General features: G+C 38.9%; 1 pseudogene; it reads right to left on the bottom strand.

Moving 5' to 3' along the window:
- Positions 1 to 5486: 5486 nt before the first annotated feature.
- The window catches only part of LOC125156201 (60S ribosomal protein L18a-like), a 37531-nt pseudogene continuing 20300 nt past the window's right edge, over positions 5487 to 22717 (bottom strand).

Raw genomic sequence — 22717 nt, 5'->3', positions numbered from 1 at the left:
TTTTTAGAGGGAAATGTTATAAACTGGCACTATGATTCATTTTCAAATAAAGATTTATGATGTCACATCTTTTCTATGGAACTACGTTTGTATCCACTACAAACTCTTCATTTGGCACCTTTAAGAGTTCCAGTAGTGTGGCACCTGGGTGGCTCAGTCAGTTAAGCTTCTGACTTCAGCTCAGGTCACGGTCTCATGGTTGTTCTGTTCCTGAGTTCGAGCCCCTAATTACAGTGCAACCCCTGCTTCAGATCCTCTGTCTTCCTCTCTCTGGCCCTCCCCACCTACACAGGCCCGTGTGCGCACTCTCTCTCTCAAAAATAAATAAACATTAAAAGAGAAAAGAGTTCCTGCAGTATTCTCTATGAATGCTATTCAATAAGACAACATATGGAAAACTTCTAGTAAAGTTCCTGACATTCTGCTATAACTAGGTCCTTAATAGATATTAATTTCCATTCTTTCCCTTAATGACATGGCTGGCTTAAAGTAATGCTAATGGCCACAGTGCCTTACATATGTTTAATGCTCCATCATTTACGAAGTGTTTCAGCTAATATTCTCCTGTTATATACACAACCACACTGGGAGATGCTGCTTATCCTCAAAAGTTTTGCCAAGTTAGCTATGTACAGAAAATGACAGACTGTTTCCTCGCAGCTTTAAGTGGTGAGCAAAAAGAGAGGGCAGAAGTGTTCTGAAGATGTGCTGATGTTCATCTTCAAATAATTTAGCATAGCTGCAGACTCCCAGGAAACAAGAACAGCACATAAAAATAAGGAAGGAATTGGTTCTTTTTTTAAACCAGACTTCTTGTTAAAAGAACACACACACACACACACACACACACACACACCCCGTGAACAAAATATACACACGTGGTTTTCAACATCTGCAGAAGATGCAAAGGAGGGTTTTGACATTTCTATATCTCACATAGATGGTAATTCTCTGTATATTTGCATTGTGTTTGAATATGAACAAGAAAGCTACAAAAACACACAGTCATATCAAACACGCTTGTGAACTGGTATGTGACAGGTGCGTATATAAGCAAATATCTACATCTATATATGCGCCACATCTACACAAGATACAGATTTCCCAATGTTTTGTCATTTGCTCTTTCTTATTTGGTCTCATTAGGAATCTGATAGGAGCTAGACGTGACTCACTCATCAGTTAAGTGTAGTTGTTTCAGGGTTTTGTAAGACCAACTCAATATTTTGTGTTTAGACCTGTCCATTAGGCCTCTGATGTACATAGTTTCCTATGAGTAGTACTGGTTCTTAGGCACTGCTTTCTCTTAGCTGTCCATCACCTTTGGGATCCAGGTTGCTAAGAGCTCTTTAAAACTACAGTAAAACCTTGACTTGTGAGTAACTTGTTCTGTGAGTGTTCCACCAGAAGAGCAAACATTTCTAATAAATTTTAACTTATGATGCTGAATGTCACATGATCACAACTGAGCCAATGGTTCCTTCTCTCTCTCTCTCTGTCCTGCTGCGGGATTGTGGGTGATTGTCTCCCATACTCAGATGCTCTGTCTCAGGCTGTGGTGTTTAGCAGAAATCAGTGATTTTTCAGAACGTTGGAAGGTGCCCACATCTGGCACTAGTGTGTTTTTGTCACTTCAAAGCACCTATGGACAGCTCTCTGCTTTTCCAGACAAGAGTAAGCTAAGGAATGCTTTGCTTCATTCTAGGTCATTGGATAGGTTCCTTCTTAAAGTTGTACAAAAAAAAAAAAAATATTCCATTGAGTCAATAGACAGCAGTGATTCCATTAGTGATAGTGCAAGTTGTCCTACACAATAACCCTCCTCTTTCTTGTCTGCTTCACACCAGCCATGAAGGTTTTCAAAGGTAAGTGCAGGTTAATTTATTTTTCTTTATATTTTGTATTTTCTTTATTATTGTGTATTACAGTATTGTAACCATTTTTATATGAATATTTTGGGGTTGTAGAATGAATCATCTGAGTTTCCACTATTTCTTATGGGGAAATTCGCTTTGATAAGTAAGTGCTTTGGATTATAAGCATGTTTCCAGAACAAGTTATGTTCAGAAACCAAGGTTTTAATCTATTTTTATGGGGCACCTGGGTGGCTCAGTTGGTTGAGCGTCCAGCTCTTGATTTCAGCTCAGGTCATGATCTCATGGTTCATCATGGTTCATGGGATTGAGACCCACATTGCTCTCTCTCTCTTTCTAAAATAAATAATACCTATAATATATTATTTATTTTATATTAATTTTATTTATATTATATATGTAATGTTTATCTATTTATTTGAGAGAGAGGGAACACACAAGCAGGGAAGAAGGGCAGAGGGAGAGGGAGAGGGAGAGGGAGAGGGAGAGGGAGAGAATCCCAAGAAGGCTCTATACTGAGTGGTAGCTCAATCCGATGACACTGGGACCATGACCTGAGCTGAAATCAAGAGTCAGATGCTCAACTGACTGAGCCACCCAGGATCCCCTATTCTAGATTATTTTTCTAGCTTAGTTTTTAATTTATTTTCCTGGTTTACATTTCTTTAATGCTTATTTATTTGGGGGGGGGGGCAGAGAGAGAGGGAGACAGGATCCAAAGCACGTTCTGCCCTCTCAGCACAGAGCCCCAACGCAGGGCTCCAACTCAGAAACCTTGAGATTATGACCTGAGCCGAAGTCAGAGGCTTAACCAACTGAACCACCCAGGCGCCCCTTTCCTAGTTTACCTTTTTTTTCTTTGTATTATATCTGTTATTACAGCATGTAGATTAATGAATTTATGGTAATGTGACTTATTTTTTGAAAGTATTTTTAAAATTTTATTACGGTAAGAACATTTAGCATAAGATATACCCTCTTAAAATAAATTTAAGTGTACCATACATTATTGTTGACTATGATAATGTGACTTTAAATTCCTAAGTGTGTTGGTTTATTTTTATGATATGGATAAATCTGCTTGATTACATCATCAGAGTTTGTTCAAATTGAGCTTTTTTTTTTTGAAGTTGGTAGAGAAAAGACCCTTGGCTAAAGGAAGATCTATGATAAAAACTCTTTCCAAGACTTGGGTAATTTTGGAATCGTGTGATCTTTCTATTTATAGATGTTAATTGTTGGCAGGTAGGATTATAAAAGTACTTTTGCTAATATCACATTACAATGCCAAGGATACAATCTTAACCTGAGATGTGAATTTTACTGGTAGTGCGCACCCTTTTCAAAATGCACTCTACAGAAGACCAGTAAGAGCACTTCCCCTCTCAGGTGAAGTACTGAATGGGAAAAAACGGGGTCACGATGCTGAATGATGAATGGTGTCAGTTCTCAACTAAGATTCTCAAGGGGATGGATGAAGGAGAGGCGATTTTCCCTGGTCCGTAGAAACCCTCTAGCTTCTCTAGGAGAAAGGTTGCTTGTCAAGTATTTAACAAATTTTTTTCTTAACGGAGGGAGTGTTTCAAAGAGATTTTGAACTGCTTATAGCAGCACTTACCGTTGGATACATAAAGGGTATTTTAAGTGTTAGGCTTCATGGAAAAGAAATGCCTCACAAAACTGCTGTAAGTTTAACATTCATAAAAGAGCTTTTACTAAAGCAAATCGGGTAGCCTGTAAAAAAACTTAATGTGGTTTACTGAAAAACTACATGTTCGAAGCAAGCCTGTGCTAAAAACTGAGGTTACAGTGCGGATGCAGCCACCTGTTACACACAGCCTTTTATTTATTTTATCATTATTTTTTTTAATGTTTATTGTTGAGAGAGAAAGAGACACAGAGTGTGAGAGGGGGAATGGCAGAGAGAGAGGGGGACACAGAATTCGAAGCAGGTTCCAGGCTCTGAGCTGTCAGCACAGAGCCCGACATGGGGCTGGAACTCACAAACCGTGACATCGTGACCTGAGCTGAAGTCTGACACCTAATCAACTGAGCCACCTCGGCACCCCTACACACAGCCTTTTAAATTCTCTTCCTTGTGCACATACTTTATGACTAAAGAAAAAATAAAGTCTCTTACAGTTCTGTGCTTTTGGGAAACATGTCACATATTAAGCAGGGAGCAAATTTTCCATTCTGTTCTTCCCTCCTGTTACATTGCTCAGCAGTCTGCACTCAGTAGTCAGCATCCCTCCCGCGTTCTCTGGGCTACATCAGCTAACGCAAGCGTTGCAGAGTGATGAACAGTTAAGGCTCTGGAGCCAGTCTGCCTGGGCTCAACTCTCTGGTTCTCTACTTTCCAGACATGAGGCCTGGGGTAAATTATCAACCTCTCTGCCTCTCAGTTTTATCATCTGTGAAACCAGGATTTTAATAGTTCCTACCTCATGGGGCTGCTATCAGGGTTAAATGACTTAATACATACATGGAACGTAGAACAGTACTTGGCCTATAGTAAGTACCCAATAAATGCTAGCTTGTTAAATTATCATCATGAAGAGACAGCTATAAAAGCATGTGTAGAAATCTCACATATTGCCTGCCACGTCAAGACAAGCCATGTTTGTACAACATTTTTTATAATGCAGAAATTGATTAGAATGAACTCTTCAAAACAAAGCTCGAACAAACAAGCAAAAAAGCAGAATCAAACCTGTAAATACAAAGAACAAACATGATGGCCTGAGGGGTGGGAATGGGAGACAGGCAAAATTGGTGAAGGGCAGTGGGAGCTACAGGCTTCCAGTATGGAATAAATAAGTCACAGGAATAAACAGTGCAGCACAGGGAATATAGTCGATGGTATTGCAATCGTGTTGCACAGTGACAGATGGTAGCTACACTTGTGAGCACAGCATATAGAGAGTTGTTGAATCACTATGTTATATACCTGAAATTGGAACATCATGTGTGACCTGTATTCAACATTAAAAAAAAAAAATCTTCTCTTTTGGGGCACCTGGGTGATTCATTCAGTTAAGTGTCTGACTCTTCCTTTCAGCTCAGGTCATGATCTTGCCGTTTGTGAGATCGAGCCCCGCATAGGGCTCTGTGCTGACAGCAAGAAGCCTGCTTTGGATTCTCTTTCTCCCTCTCTCTGATCCTCCCCATGCTTGCTCTCTCTCTCTCTCTCTCTGGATCAAAACAAATAAATATACATTAAAAAAGATTTTCTCTTTAAAATTTATTTTATTTCATATTTTTTATGTTTTATTTTAATTTTTTTTTTAATTTTACTTCCATTAGAGTTAACATAGAGTGTTCTATCACTTTCAGGTATACAACCTGATACCTGTGTTGATTCAACAATTCTATACATTACTTGTGTTCATCATAAAAATTAAGTCTCAATGCCTTTCACCTATTTCACCCATCCCCCCACCATCTCCCCTCTGGTAACCACCAGTTGTTTATAGTTAAGAGTTTGTTTTTTGGTTTGTCTTTTTTTTTTTTTTTCCTTTGTTCCTTTTTTGATTGTTTGTTTCTCTCTCTCTGTCTTTTTTCCCCCAAGGAGTTTATTTCGGCCGACCTGGGGACAGGGAGGCTCTGCATCTACAAGAATGTGTTGGGTCTCTTGGCAGTGCATTATGGCTTGTGCTGGGGACACAGGACCCAGTGGGGCAGCGGGAACTCAATCTTGGAGTCCCGGAACTGCTGGGCTGAGGGTTGGCGGCACTTGCTGGCTGTGATCTCCTCCACCTTCATGACCTGGATCGAGTGAGCCCGGCACGGTGTGGAGCGCCCGGCTGTGTCTCAGTAGCGCTGGGTGACAGCGCCTGCCTCGGTCGGTCCCGGTACTGCCGGTACAGGTTGTGGGCGCCCCTGCGGGAGTCAGAGCACAGCCAGGTGCTGAAGTTCCTCACCCTCAAGGGGGATTTCTCATTTCTCAAACACCTGTCCACAGTCCACGATTTCCTCTGAAGACTTCATCTTCAGCTGAGACACAAAGTACCAGAAGTGGGACTCGGTGACAACATGATCAGGTGCAAAGATTCGCATGTAATAGAGGGGTGGAGTGCGGCATTTGGGGGTGGGCAGGAGACACCCCACTACCTTGTATTCTCACAGTGTGCCCAAGGCCTTCAGGGTGCTCTCTCTGCTCTGGCTGCCATTCAAGAAAGGAAGTTCTTGTTATAGTTTCTTAAATTCCATATATGAGTGAGATCCTATGGTATGTCTTTCTCTGACTTATTTCAGTTAGCATTACACCTTCCAGATCCATCCATGTCGTTGCAAATGTCAAGGTTTCATTTTTTTTTTATGGCTAAGTAGTATTCCATATCTTTCTCCATTCATCTATGGATGGACGTTTAGGTTGCTTCCACATCTTGGCTACTATAAATAATGTTGCAGTAAACATGGAGGTGCAAATGTCTTTTCAAATTAGTGTTTCCATAATCTAAAAAAAAGCTTTTCTGGTCTGATTTGGAAAATTAAAAATTATCATGAGAAGAGATAAAGAAAGGAAATAAAAGAAAAAATGCAGATCATCGTGATGAATGAGTTTTAAGCTTGATTTCAAGATCCTACAATAAAGTCTACAGAAGAAAATGAATGGTTACATGCATAATAAGCTATATAGTACATGAAGATTATTATATCCTAAAAGAATTATGTTAAAGTTAACGTCTGATTAAAATAGTTATATCAATCAATGGTGCTGTGGAGACTGCCTAATAGCATATATTTTTAACTTTTTACTTTGTAAATTATAATTATTAATTATAAAATATGAAGAGTGTGCCTTGAATATACTGTTTTCATTTCCATATGATGTTCTGCCCCATTTTGTCTTCTACCCTTACTTATTTATATTTATTTTACATGAACTTGAAAAGGGTATGCTTATCAGAAAGATTTTTCAGCAAAAGGAAGACAATCTTTAGGATTATGGACATCAAGAAGGGGAAACAACAAAGATCAAGAAGAATAAAATGAGAAAGAAAAATGATGAACTGATTAGAAACTGATGAAGAAGAAAATAAAATGGAATAGATATTTTAGAAAATAATTCAAGCTGTTTTAGTCATGTAAGTCAATCCTGGAAAAAAGTCAGTTCTCTTGAAAAAAACAGAATGACCTTTTTTGTTGTTTGCTTTTTTTTTAACCATACAGAGGTATATAAATTAAAATTATATTATATTTGGTCTATGTGCCTAGACCATGTGCCTAGAAACTGATATAAAAACTGGAATTTATTATTTTATTTTATTATTATTATTTTAAACTTATTTATTTAAATTCAAGTTAGTTAACATACAGTGTAGTATTGGTTTAGGGAGTAGAACCCAGTGATTCACCACTTACATACAACACCCAGTGCTCATCCCAACAAGTGCCCTCCTTAATGCCCATCACCTATGAAGCCCATCCCCCCAACTACTTCCCCTCCAGCAACCCTCAGTTTGTTTTCTGTATTTAAGAGTCTCTTATGGTTTGCGTCCCTCTGTTTTTATCTTATTTTTCCTTCCCTTCCCCTACGTTCATCTGTTGTGTTTCTTAAATTCCACATATGAGTGAAATCATATGATATTTGCCTTTCTCTGACTGACTTATTTTGCTTAGCATAACGCACTCTGGCTCTATCCACGTTGTTGCAAATCAAGATTTCATTTTTTTGATCACCAAGTAGTATTCCATTGTACATACGTACCACATCTTCTTTATCCATTCATCAGTTAAGATAGTGTGGCATCGAGTTACTTTACTTATTAAAACAATGTATTACACTTCCTGACAAAAGTCACTGCTTTAGTACAAAAGCAAAATACTCTCCATCACTACCTAAAGGCTAGAAAGGATCCTAGATATCAGCTTAGTTAATTTTGGAACAGTCATTTGGAACAATGAACGGGGAGGGGAGGAGGCAAAGAGAAGAGACTGGGGTATCCAGGCTGTTTGACCAGTGATGCTAGTTCACGCAGGACAAAGGTTTTACTCCTCCTGCTGTCATCTTTCTGACACCACACTTTCAGTTCTCTGGGGTCTATCCAGTTCGGGGTCAGTAATCTTCAGGGCAACATCTTTGCACTTGGGAGACTCCTTTACCTTGTCCTTGGTCCTCAATATCCCTTCTTCCCCACAAAATGCAGTCCAGTTTGTGTTCTCAGTCTAAGTACAAAATCATGAGGACAAATGAAATTGATACCCAGACTAAATTAGACCTGGCAGAGTGGATTCACTGCTCACAGAGTGGATCATAGGATCCAGACCTAAGAACTCCCTTCCTTCCTTATCCTCTTGCTAACTGAGTATAATAATACACATGGAACTCTTGGCTGTTCCTTGAACACCAAGCATACTCCTGGCCTAAGGCCTTCACGCTTGAAATTCCCCTTTTCTTAGAATGTTCTTCCAAGACATTAGCCTGACTTTGCTTCACCATTATATTAAATCCCTGTTCATATACTTCTTCACTAGAGAGGTCTTCCCTGATTACAGTACCCAAGGAAACACCCCCTTATACACTTTTCTTTCATGACACTTACCACTGACATTATACATTTATATGCTTCTGAATAACCACCCCCACTAGAATTTAAACTCTAAGAATGTTCCTTGCTATATCCTCACATCCAAAACAGCCTCTAGAACACTGTAGGAGGCCAATAAGTATGTGTCCAATGACCCAACCAGAAGTTGCTATACACAGAAGTTGCTGTGGAAAACCATATTGACTGAATGAATATGTACACACCTGATGCGAGTTTCAAAAACATATTCATAATAATCCAATTTTTTGTTATTTTAAGGGTTGATTCTAACTTTTGATTTGATCAGACTTGGAGTGTCATGAATGTTTCCTTGTGTTGGTGGAGGAGATGTGGTAAGGGAAATGGAGGAAAGGATCCAGTTTGGTACCAGAAACAATGAAGAAATTCAGGTTAAAGGGGGACCTTGTAAAACCAATTGTGGAAAGGTTAATTTTGAATTATCTGTGGAATGTCCTAATGGATATGGTTAGTAAACACTTGAATTTATAGGTCTATTGTTAATTATAATCTTCTTGGATGGAAATCTAGATTCACGCATCATTTGCTCATCTATGTAAATTAACATTGCTTAGGACAAAGGTATGCTCATTATTCTTTACATAGATTCAACCACTGTAATATTTTATCCCATTTCTTTTACATTTGTGTTTTCTTTCTCTCCATGATATGTAAATATATATATGTATACATCATATATATATATATTTATATACACACACACAGTGTATATATTTATATACACACACACAGTGTATATACTTGCTGAACCATTTGAGGGTAAGTTACATGCATCATGGTCCTGTGTCCCTAAATACTTAGGTATACTTCCTATGACTATGGATGATATGGATATTTTTTAATAACCATAGAGTTGTTTTCAACCTCAATTTCACATTGACATAATACTTTTATATGACCCATTGTCAGTATTCCAATTTTGAATAATGACCCAATAATAACTCCAGACAGCATTTTTAATTCTCAAGTTTAAGGTCAATTTCTTCTGCTATGCTTAGCTTTCACAATTATACAAAAATCTAAGAACAACATCTAGTAGTTAATTTTGTTTGCATTTTCCTACCTATAAAAGAATAAGATTTGAAAGGATACTTCCTTACATTACTGAAGTCTATTTCTTGCAGCTTTTTACATTCTATGGTTCCATACTCAAAAAAAAGGGGGGGGGGGCAGGGGAGCCACCATGTGAATAGAAAAGAGTTGCCCAAACTGACCTGTCTATAGTATTTGCTTTGATACTTTTTTAAGTGAGCAATAAAGCTTCTTAATGTCCCAGACAGCATTCTTCCTATTATTCAGATCACCTAGTTTGAGTTACATTATTTGTTTTTCTCTCTTTAAGAAAGTAACTGATCAGGAAAGGATGAAGAGTAGTGGTGGAGGGGAACAAAGTCTGTTCATAAAGTATTGTTTGTGATTAAGCATGTGCTCATAAAGTATTGCTCGATACTTTAAGAAGCATTGAAGTCAGCTGGAGCTAATTCACTAGGTTGTCAGTAAAAGTTCAGAGTAGGACAACATAAACCATCAGCATTCCAAACCTAACATGAACAGAGTGGCACAATGGAGGCTTTATTTATAGGAATCCTTTCGCACCCACTTACAAAGTTGCTAAACTGGTTTCTATTTCCTTTGTGGGTGTTTTGGTAAAAGAAGAAAAGCATGTTTTGGCTTGTCACTGCGAGTTGATCTCTAATGGAAAGGGAACAGATTTATCAGGATTATTTAACTTCAGAAGAGCCTTAACATGGGTAAAACCCATGCACACATGGACAACCATCCGTTTTTGTTTTTCTCACATCATCCATTTTTTTTTTCTCCGGATGTAAGAAATGCACCTGGATTTATCTGCAAGCCATGTCAACAGCAGAGGTTTAACAAGTCCTAGATCTTCGAGAAAAAACAAAAACAAAACCAAAAACACACCAGCAGTCCTTAGCTGCCTACAGAAACCACCACCAGCATGAGCACACATATGTTTGTCATGAGGCTACTGGAAGATTTGCTGCTAAAATACATGGACTTGAGCAAGCCTTCACAAAACAGATGCCTTAAAAACAAAGTCAAATGGGAGGGTTCCAGTGTAGCGGTAGAAGTAGGGGCTTTGAAATCAGATACATCAGAGTTTGAATTCTCTCTCTGCCGCTTACTGTGTAGTTTTGGCTGAATTATATTCAAAGCTTTCTAACCCCCAATTGCCTCACTAATTAAAAAGTAGAAATAACATCTACCTGCTAGGGCATTAAATTAGGGTTAAATGAGATATTGCATGTGAAATGTCTAAATACAATGACTATCAAATGGTAGGTGCTTAAAAATAATTCCTTGAGCCCTTCAGTATGTTGACAAAAATGGATTTAATACAAAGTGGGATTGATTTAAGGCCAAAGGTATGGAAAGGAGGGACCTGAGGCTTCCTGGGGGTATTGGCACATATCAGTGAAGGGAGGAAAACACGAGACAATTAGGAGGCTCTACCTATAGTCCTGACAAAGATACAAGAAGCTTGAACTTGGATGGCACTTGTAAGAGTGGTACGGAGCACAAGGGCAGCAGAGCCTAATTGAAGTCCTAACAACAGAAGCTGCATGCAAGCTAATGGATAAGGAGTACAAGGGGGGTGGGTGTTTTTGTCTACATGCCAGAAAGAGGAGCGCTGCCCTTGCAACCAGCAGGGAGGAAGGATGGTTTGAGTCAAAGGCAGTCATTTGAATTCCGGAGATATTTCAGGGACACACAGAATATTCAGGAGGAGGTTCCCAGCTCAAGCTGGACATGTGGTCCCTTAAGCTTGACAGAAAGGTTAGCATTCAAGTTCTACTTTGGGAGAGTCAGCTGCATAGAGGTGAGTTGATACCATAGCAGACAATATCCTCAAGAAAGAAGTGTGAAGAGAGAACAAGAATGCTGTAGACCACGTGTATTTAGGTCAGATGTAACAACACTCTTCTTTTTTTTTTTCAGCTTTAAAGGCAGAGTGCCAAAACTACTGTTTGTAAAGGGTTTTGAAATGGAGTGAGAAGGGCTTTGTACTTATCTGGTTTCTGGGACATTGGTCAGCTGGCATCTTGTTGAACAACAAAAACCATTCAGAGAGGGTTTCTTCCTTTTGGGGGGGTAAGAATGGCAAAAACCGACACAGCTCCTGTGGGTTGATTTAGTGGCAGGTATTCTGGTATGGTAGGCAGAACAAATGACCCTACACGTGTCCTTGTCCTAATCCCTGGAACCTGTGAACATGTTCCCTTACGAGGCAAGGAGGAATTCAGCTTGCAGATAGGATTAAGGGTTGCTAATTAGTTGGCCTTGAGATAGGAAATTATCCTGATGGGACCGAAGTAATCACGGGTGTCCTCATAAGTAGAAAAGGGAGACTGGAGAGTCTGTGGCTGAGTGATGTGATGTGAGAAAGACTTGACTGGCCACTGCTGGCTTTGAACATGGCAGGGGGCCTCTACAAGCTGGAAAAGGCAAGAAAATGGATCCTTCCCTAGAGTCTCCAGAAAGAAAAGCAGCTCCACCTACCCACATAGCCTTATGAGAAGCGTTTTGCACTTCAGATCACCAAAGCTGTAAAATTTTAAATTTGTGTTGTTTTTAGCCACTCATATTTTTGTAATTTGTTACAACTGCAACAGGAAACTAGTAGATCTGCTAAATACTTTATATGCCATATCTGAGGCAGGACCTATTATTATCCCCATTTTATGAAAAAAATGGAGGCTTAGGGAAGTTGTATTCTGCTGTGATACCAAAGCCCATGCTCTTAACCACTATTTTCTCACCCTCCCAATTTTCCCAAAAGATCTAGAGAGGTCCCTCAAATTACCATCTTTCTTTCTTAGAAAGTTCCTTAATAGAGTTCTACTCAAAGATACTTATGTCGTGACATCAGGGGACAAGAATGGATTATAATCACACATAATAAAAACAATATGAGTATTTACTTGTTAGGATGACTACTTTCTAATGGTTGCTTTCAACCAGGAAGGAAAAAGGGCCTTATCGCAAATAACTAATTTCCATTCCTCGAAGCTTAGTGTTTATGTCCTTTCAACCCAAATGAGAAGTAGGAGATAAGATTTAAGGTTTTTAGGAAGCCCTTGTTCACAACATTAAATCCTAGCTATTTCTGTCCTGGCTCCTCCCCTACAGAAGGTGGTTGGCTCAATTACAGCAGGCTATTAGGCAAGCCTAGGCTGAGTCTTGTTGGAGAAGGAAGAGCTTCTGACCCATACAAATAGACCTGAGACAGAAACCAGATTAGCAATGTCAAAAGCCAGCCACACCTCACCCTTATGTTTTAATTCCTGTAGTTTTAATTTTGATAATAATTTTTAAAGTTTTAGTTTTCAAATGTAAAATATGACAGTTTGTGTCTTTATGAATTATACAGTGAGCTCTTCTAAAAGCTTGCCTTCCCTAGGGAAATCTTTTCCTCACACCCTTTCAGCACAAAGGGATGATTTTACCCTCGTGCAAATTAAAAGCCCCAGCATCTCACCTTCTTCAGCTTGTAAGATTTCCAGAAATCTATGCCGAAGAGAACATTATGTAGTGTCTGCTCTATTAGCTGATTATAATTTGATGTGCCTTTTTACCCAGAATGACATCCTGTGACCTCAAATCCTTTGTGCAAAGAGATGCATGAATCATACACGTACACGTGTACATGGGCCACACAAACATGCTCACATGCTTATGCACATACAGAAGCAGCTTAAACCATTTCTGAAACACTTCCTTCTTGGTATAATCCTCCCGCACATTACATAAACTTTTTGAGAACTACTCTGTGAGAATAAACAAGGAAAACTTATATAGCAATTATCAAAGAGTAGACATGTCTTCTACGTTATTGCAAATAGCTGTACAAGCATTTCTTAATCAGCTGTGTGCTGGAAAGGCAATTGACAGTGTTAGTAAAACTCTTCCTCTTTTCTCTTTGTCCTTGGTTTAAAATCATGCAATCCAACACTTCAGTAAATAAAGCAACGGAGTTTTGTTACTGCTTCAATTTCTGCAACTATTCCCAGAAAACAAATGGATGAGTTCATAAGCATGATTTCTCATGCTGCAAGTCTTAAAAAGAACAATGCCCACAGAATTTTATAGAAAGCTAAAAGCTAATATCGAATTTGGTGGTTATCAACAATACTGTACATGACAGAAAAGGAAAAGGTGGTGGCATCTAAGCATTTTTAAAATTCATGTAAATATGCAGATTTGTCCCACTAATTACGTATTTTGTGTTCCCTGTTACAAGATGGTACAAAACCGTGAGCATAGGGAGTAAGTTTTATACTCTCTCCATTACTAGCAATGCCTTGTCCTCACATAGCCATATTTTCCCTATTTTTGTAGTTCTTGGCTATTAACAGCCTATTTTTTCAAATAACTTGGTAGTCCACGACTGTGGAACACAGCAAACCTTCAGGAAGACAGTGAATTCAGGAAGAAAAGCACAAAAACAGGAGTCAAATATTTGGCTCAGAAACTAATTAGTTGCAAAACCTTAGGTCTTTTAAATGAAATTTAGTAAATCCTTTCCTGTTCTACCACCTATTTTAGCAATATAATTAACCAAAATAATAAGATCAAGTATTAATCAGCACCATCTGTAATTCAGAATAATTATATTCCATTTGGAATGACCAGTGATAATGTGACCACATGGAATACCAGCTTACACAAGGGTGATTTTTAAGTCAACAAGGAAGAGCTAAGAAACATGTATTGCCAAATTTATGATTGAAAAAAATCATTAAGTCTTCCATACACATGGTATGCATGGTTTGGTGTATGCACCACATGTGGAAAAGTGCATAAGCACAATCAAGTATCGTTTAAGGAAGAACAAAAGGAAAGTCTATATGCAGATGTTTGGACACTCAAACCACATTGCATTTAAGATAACTATGAAACCTTAGTGGTGAATGGGATATGGATGAAGAATTACAAAGTGTTTCTGTTTGTTTGTTGGTATACTCACCTTTTTAATTATGTTATTCATAGTAAGCTCTATAATGTTAGATTTACTTATTGTGAGGGTTAGACGACAATAATGGCGGCACATTCTATACTTTATATGAGGTTTGAGTCTGAGTAAGTTCAAGGTGATATGATTTCACTGCAGCTACAGGTGCACGTCTAGGGATGTCATCCAAGTCTAACATTTTCTACTTGTTGAAGAGAGGCCTATGTTGGCATATTTGTTTTCATGACCCTTTCCTCGGGCTGATTATACAATGAGGTCCCACCTGACACTTGACTCAAGGGTTGCTCTTCCATAGGCAGACAGTCTGGGCAATCAGAACTAAGAGATAAATTCTGAAAATCAAAGACTATGTAGAGTTAGGGCCTAATTGAAGTCATAACAACAGAAGTCACAGGCAAGTTAATGGATAAGGAAAGAAACTAGTCTATAAAGGAGAATGGAAAAGACTGGGAGAGAAATGTGAAAATGAGAGACCTTGGGGAAGCAGAGAAAGAGAGAGACAACCTTGACTCCTGACTTTCTAGGACCAAGTCCTGTCTCCATGAAGCTGTGGGTGTTGATGCTTGCCCAATCATTATCATCTCTATCTTTTTTAAAATATGATTGGGTCAGTTTTAATTTCTTGTGACTCAGCCTTGACTTGAAAGAACACTACTACATAAACAGTATGAAACACACTGTGGGGAAATTTATATATATATATATATATACACACACACACATACATATATATATATATATATATATATATATTTTTTTTTTTTTTTTTTTTGACCCTTACTAAAGCTCTGAAAGAATATTACTCCTAGGTGCCTAGGTGGCTCAGAGGTTAAGCGTCCAACTTCAGCTCAGGTCATGATCTAATGGTTCACAAGTCTGAGTCCCATGTCAGGCTCTGTGATGACAGCTCAGAGCCTGGAACCTGCTTGGGATTCTGTGTCTCCCTCTCTCTCTGCTCCTCCCCCACTCGTGCTCTGTCTCTCTCTCAAAAATAAATTAAAAATTTAAAAAATTATTTAAAAAAATCACTCCTACTTTATAGACAATGAAAAGGAAAAAGGAAGGTTTTGTTCAACATTGTAGAACTTGTGTCCAACTGTAGGATTTTCAACTCAGGACTGTCCATCTCCATTATGCCACACAACCATCACCATTACACCCAAAGATAGTTTCTCCTCAGTAGCTGATCAGGTTCCTCCACAATAATAAATGCTTTCATTTGCCTGAAATAACTGGAACCATGCCCAGAATTCCCATAGTGGTCATGCTTCCTTACTCAATAACGCTACGGAACCTAAGCTGATGTTAGAGGTCTTAGCCTTCACCCCAATTTTGTAAATCTGATGGTTCTGCATACAGGGATTGGGCATAATGGGTAAGTGAAACTTTCTGAAAGCAGGGCTATTTCAAAGAATCCTAGGTGAAAGAGTTCCAACTAACTTTTAAGTACACTGAGGGTAAGACCATGTTTGTGCCTGGCACATAACAGGAATTCAAATATCTAGAATGTGCTGGGTAAATTTTATGTGTTCACTTGGCTAGGTGATATGTCCAGCTGTTTAGTCAAATACCAATCACTATGTAGCTGTGAAGGCAATTTTCATGTTATTAACACTTAAATCTGTGGATGTTGAGCAAATTGACTTAGGCTCCATTAATGTGGATAGGTCTTAACCAATTAGTTGAAGGTCGTAAAAGACAAGACTGAGATTTTCTGAAGAAGAAGGAATTAAGGCTCAAGACTAGGACACAGAAACCTTTCCAGCTTGCCTGTCCTGTCCTGTCCTGCAGAATTAAGACCAAAGACTGCAACACCAATTCTAACCTGAATTTCCAGCCTGCCAGCTTGCCCAACAGATTTCTGGTGTGCCAGCTCTCACACTGCATGAACCATTTTTTTTAAATAAATATCAATGGAGACAGAGAGAAAGAGAGAGAAAGATTATATATATTTTATGCATTATATGTTTTATATGTACACATATATAAAACATAACGCATATAAATAATACACTATTATTTTATATTATGTTACTATTATGTTAATCAATATATTAATATCGTAACATACATTTCCCATGGTTCTGTTTCTCTGGAAGACCCTAACTAACATTTAAGGTTTGCTGAGCTTGTTGGAGTGGACACACTGGATTCAGGAGAGGCTAAAGAGGAAAATATAATTTCAAATTTGTAGCCAGTCCTTTGTAAAGGTGAGGGTGGAGTACCTGAGTAGACGGCACTGTCCTAAGCAGAATATCTTAGTGAGTTATTCAGTACAAACCTAGGGCCAGAGCCTAGGCTGGGATGGGGGGTGAAGAGCTCAACAGCTGTTCGACCTTCCCAGTTCCCAGGCGTGTTAGAGAGTTGGAAGCCAGATGAGGGTTATTAGAACAGGCTGCAGAAGAAAAGCAAAGGGCCCAGCAATGTGTCAAGAGGACTGAGTCTGAAAAAGAAATCCCCTGTGGTGAGGAATTGTGGGTAATTCCCTAGGAACAGTGGTGACTGATACTGAATCTGATACTGAATACTGTTTCCTTTTTTTTGCAGAAATCACTTTCACCATGTCTTCTCTTCCACCCTCCTACATCCAATAAAGTGTCACTCTTAATGTCGTTTTAGTTGTGCTTTGAGGGGCCAAAGGAAGAACGTGGGGTCTCCAGTTTGAAGCAAAGTGGGCCAGTGAGCAAGGCTGTGCACCCGGCAAGTCCAGTGAAGAGGGATGAGCAATGATTAGAAGTGATAATGGCAGAGAAGCAAGTTGCACATAGTCTGATTCAGTGACAGCTATTCTTGAAAGCAGTGGATGTTCAATTGTTTATACTTGGAAGAAAAACAGTTTAGATAAGATAGAAGGCTAAGGGTTACAAGTAATACCTGAGAGTAAGCATTAGGATAAGATAATCCTGAGGTTAAACCCTACCCTACTGTTGACCAAAGGGTGATCTTGGGCAAGCTCTCTCTCTGACCTGTTTCCTCATTTAGAGAATTGGGCAACTTAAAAAAAAAAAAAAATCTTTAAAATCTTCAACAAGATAGTACATGTAAAGCACATAGCAGACTACCCGGCACATAGAAAAATACTCAAACAGTAGACATTATTATTAACAAAGAGACAACTGTAGGTCTTTTAATATGGTTTGCAAATGCCATTTAAGAACTCACATTTGTCCTTGACGCTCAGCTGTGACAGGACTTTCCCTCTGAAAGCCAAGCTTTCTATCTTCACAGCATTCTGACTTCACCAACAGGAAGTCACAATCCTTTTGAATTTGTTTTTCCTTGATCCATTTTTAAAAAGGTGTTCGAAAACATATTTAAAAGATGGCTTGGGTTTTTACAAAAGTGTAATTGTTGGTTTGAGGTCAAGTGTTATGACATACAATTAGTACACTGTATAAGCCTGGTTTTTCAAAATTTTTCTATTTAATCCCTGAAAATGTTTCAGTTACTCTTGTTCTTCATTTTTTTAATGTTTATTTATTTTTGAGGGAGGGAGAGACAGAGACAGAGAGACAGAGAGACAGAGTGTCAGTGGGAGACGGGCAGAGAGAGAGGGAGACACAGAATCTGAAGCAGGCTCCAGGCTCTGAGCTGTCAGCACAGAGCCCGATGTGGGGCTTGAATTCACGAACCGTGAGATCATGATCTGAGCCTAAGTCAGATGCTTAACTGACTGAGCCACCCAGGTGTCCCTCTCCTGTTCTTGACTTTTAAAGTAATTTCAAGGACTTTTTTTGTAAGACATTTTAAAGCACTTTTTAATTAAAATTTAAAGTTCTGTTAAAGTTTTAATTGTTAGAGAAGACTACATATTCAATATTAAACATCTGGGCAATACAAAAAAGTAATAAAATAACAACCACCCATCCTAAGCCCATCACCCACAGGGAACCATTATTAAACAACATAAAACCTAATACACTGAATACCTTTTTAGTTGACAATTCTTGAGATATACTGCAGAGAGTTTAACCAATAAGTTTAGCTCAGAAGGATGATAGTATTATCTACCATATACCATTTTAAAAATGTAGTTAAATAGGATGAAAAACATTAGCCATTTTTTGTTCTTCCTTTTGTATGTAGAAAAACTATATAAAAAGTTTTTTACACTCTGTTTGGAAGAAAGCTAATTTGATGATAAGGACACATCAATACTTCCTGATTTTAGATATAATTTGGGGAAATATATCAGAAAAAATTCCCATATTTTCATAAAGGATGACTGTCTTAATGGCATCAGTCTATCTCCTCCTGGTGCTTACCCTGACTCCACTCACATGCTGTTAGAATATAGTGAGGGGGGCAGGTGAGGCAGGAAAGAACCAAAGAAAGCAAAACCAAAGACTGCAGCATACCTTCATGACACACAGGCTGTGAAAAATTAATAGAGAAATGGATTTTTTTCACCTTTAAATTGGCAAAGATGCTTTTAAAGTAATAATACTCAGTGGTGAAAGTGAGGTCAACTTCTCATATACTATTAGAAGGAATGTAAATTGGTCCTAGCTTTCTAGAAGATGATTTAATACAGTTGAATTTATAAGACCATAAGAATGTTCATGCCCATCAGACCCAGTAACTCCAATTCTGGTGATTTACTCTAAATACGAGAATCATAAAGACAAATACCGTATGATTTCACTCATACGTGGAATTTAAGAAACAAAACGAGCAAAGGGAAAAAAAAAAGAGAGAGAGAGACAAACCAAGACACAGACTCTTAAAATATTTTTTATGTTTATTTTTGAGAGAGACAGACAGAAAGACAGAGACAGAGACAGAGGCAGAGCATGAGTGGGGGAGGGGCAGAGAGAGAGGGAAACAGAATCCGAGGCAGGCTTCAGGCTCTGAGCTGTCAGCACAGAGCCCGAGATGGGGCTCACACTTATGAACAGTGAGATCCTGACCTGAGCTGAAGTCAGAGGTGCCCCCTAGACTCTTGACTATAGTGAATAAACTGATGGTTACCAGAATGGAAGTGGATGGAGGCACAGGGAAAATAGGTGATGAGAATTAATCGCTTGTCATGATAAGCACCGCTATGGAATTGTTGAATCACTATATTGTATACCTGAAACTAACATAACAGTGTATGTTAAGTCTACCGGGATTAAAATAAATTAAAAAAAAGAATATTCACAGGGCACCTGGGTGGCTCGGTCAGTTGGGTGGCCGACTTCAGCTCAGGTCATGATCTCACAGTTGATGAGTCTGTGGGTTCAAGCCCCGTGTCGGCTCTGTGCTGACAGCTCAGAGTCTAGAGCCTGCTTCGAATTCTGTGTCTCTCTCTCTCTCTGCACCTCCCCCCGACACCTCTCTCTCTCTCAAAAGTAAATAAACATTAAAAAAAATTTAAAAAAAGATTATTCACTAGGAAATCCTTCATAAACATGAAAAGAATAAATCAGTTTAACCATACATAATAGAGGAATAAGGGACTTGCCAGAAAGATGAATATACAGTGGAATATTATGCAATCACTAAAATTCATATTTTTACTGTTAAGTCGATAAAAAGTAAAATGAACTGTACTATCATCTTAATTTTAAGACAAAAAATCATATTACATATATACATGCATATATATATGCAAATATACATGTTATATTTATATAACTACCAACTTGGTGAAATATAATATTTCTAAAATTGAACACCATCTTCTGACCCCACCCTGTAGGCCAAAATGTCCCTCCTCTATTCTTTCAAGATTTAGTAAATGGCACTACCATCCACTCATTTGCTCATGCCAAAATCCTAAGAATCATTCTTGCTTATTTCTTTTATCCTCTAAATCCTATTTATCAGCAAGTCCTGCTTCACTTCCAGATTTATTTAAAATCTGTCTACTTCCTTCTGTCTCTACTGCCAGCATCCTACTCCAAGATGCCCTTATCTTTTGCTTGGATTATGACAGTGACTCTAAATGGTTTCACTGGTGTCCTTCAGATTATTCATAAAGAAGATCATATCATTCCCCTTGTATTAAATTGTTATTGCTGTGTAACAAATTACTCTAAATGTAGCAGCTTAAAAACAACACAGATTTGGGGCGCCTGGGTGGCTCAGTTGGTTAAATGGCCAACTTCGGCTCAGGTCAGGATTTCGCAGTTTGTGAGTTCGAGCCCCATGTCAGCTCTGTGCTGACAGCTCAGAGCCTGAAGCCTACTTCAGATTCTGTGTTTCACCCTCTCTCTACTCCTCCCCTGCTCACGCTCTGTGTCTCTCTGTCTCTCAATAATTAATAACATTAAGAAAATTTTTAAAAACCCACAAATTTATTATTTCATGGTTTATTACAAATTATTGTTATTATTTTGGATCAGGAGTCCAGGCATAGCTTTGTTGGGTTCTCTGTTCAAGAGCTCACCAGGCTGAAGTCAAGGTGTTGGCTGGGGCCACTAGTCTCCTCTGAGCTTCTTCCAAGTTCATTGGTTGTTGTCAGAATTCAATTCCTTGCAGTTGTAGGGCTGGGGTCTTTAGCAACTAGAGACTATGTACTGTCCCCTGCCACACGGGCCTTTCCACACAGCAGTCTGCTTTTTAGAGCCAACAGGAAAGCATATTTGCTTTATCTGAATATGTCTGACTTCTGTCTGGGATCTCTAGACCCTCTTTTTTTTTAATTTTTTTTTCAACGTTTATTTATTTTTGGGACAGAGAGAGACAGAGCATGAACGGGGGAGGGGCAGAGAGAGAGGGAGACACAGAATCGGAAACAGGCTCCAGGCTCTGAGCCATCAGCCCAGAGCCTGACGCGGGGCTCGAACTCCCAGACCGCGAGATCGTGACCTGGCTGAAGTCGGACACCTAACCGACTGCGCCACCCAGACGCCCCTAGACCCTCTTTTAAAGGGCTCACATGATTGGGCCAGACCTACCCAGAATAATCTCCCTCTGAAATAACTTAAAATCAACTGATTAGGGACCTTAATTACATTTCCAAAAATCCTTTCACTTTTGCCATGCAATATAACCTAACCATGGGAGTGACAGGTCTTCAAATTCATATTCATATTCCTGCCCATGCTCATGGAATGGGAAAAAGTGTACAGGGATGTCTACTAGAGGATGAGAGTCTTGGGAGCTTGTATGGATTGCATGAATTCATATGTTGAAACCCTTACTCTGTTGGGATAGTATAAGAAGGTGGGGCTTGGGACGTCATTAGGGTTAGATTAGGTCATGAGGGTAGAGATCCCAAGATGGGGTCACTGTCCTTATATGGGAAGGACCAGTGCTCTCTCTCTGCCATGTGAGAATGTAACAAGAAGGCAGCCCTTTGCAAACTAGGAACAGTGCCTTCCTCAGACACCAGATCTGCTGGCACCTTGAGCTTGGACTTCCCAGTCCACAACTGTAAGAAACAAATGTTGGTTGTTTAAGCCACCTATTCTGTTATACTAGCCTGAACTGGCTAGTACAGAATTCTTCTGTATCTTCCATTCCATACTTGGCTCTGGATGACGGTATGTTGCATGGTACATTTTCTTTTTAAAGCTTTTTGTATTTTCTGAATTTTCTACACTGACAATATGCTAGCATTCTCCCTCTGCAAAAATCTAAAGTCATGTCATTCTTCTGCTTTAAATCTTTCCATGGCTTCTCATCATCCTAGAAAACTCCAAACACCTAGTGGCCAAAAGTCCTTCTATGATATGGCTCCCGCCTGCTTTCAGCTTCTCCTCCCTTCAGAGAACTTTTAAAATTATTTTGTGTTTTGTTCATTTACCACTAGAATGTAAGCCTAAGTAAAGCAGAGACATTCTGCCTTGTATCCCAGGACCTAGCTCAGAGCCTAGCACCAAGAAATTGCATATGTGTTGGGATGAACAAATACTAATGGAAAATGGGCCTTTCTAAGATCAGCCTGCATATCATGAGCAATGCAAGTAAACTTGAAATAATATAGACAAATATGAGGACCCTTTTTGCAGTTATGGAAGCAATTGTAGCACCCATGAAGCAAAGAGTTAGAACCCTCAACACTGACAGACTCTCAAATAATAATCACAAAAGAGAGAGGCCTATGGGACTCTTGCTGATAAGAGCCATCTACTGTTAAAGTTCACAAATCATTGCTACTAATATCCTCAACCACAAAAGAGACTACTTTTACTACCATTGCTGATAAAATTGATAAAAATCTTGGCAGCTTCAAAAGTTAATACGTTCTTGTCACTGGAATTGTTCCAAAAGAAGTGAACAGCCACTTGGCAGGAATGTTCGAGAAGGGATATGAAGCTTGGATAGTATGTTGGAAGAAACTG

The sequence above is a fragment of the Prionailurus viverrinus genome, chromosome F2 (genome assembly GCF_022837055.1).
Source record: "Prionailurus viverrinus isolate Anna chromosome F2, UM_Priviv_1.0, whole genome shotgun sequence".
NCBI lineage: Eukaryota > Metazoa > Chordata > Mammalia > Carnivora > Felidae > Prionailurus > Prionailurus viverrinus.
The sequence above is the reverse complement of the archived record's forward strand: the minus strand, read 5'-3'. Positions and strand labels throughout refer to the sequence as shown.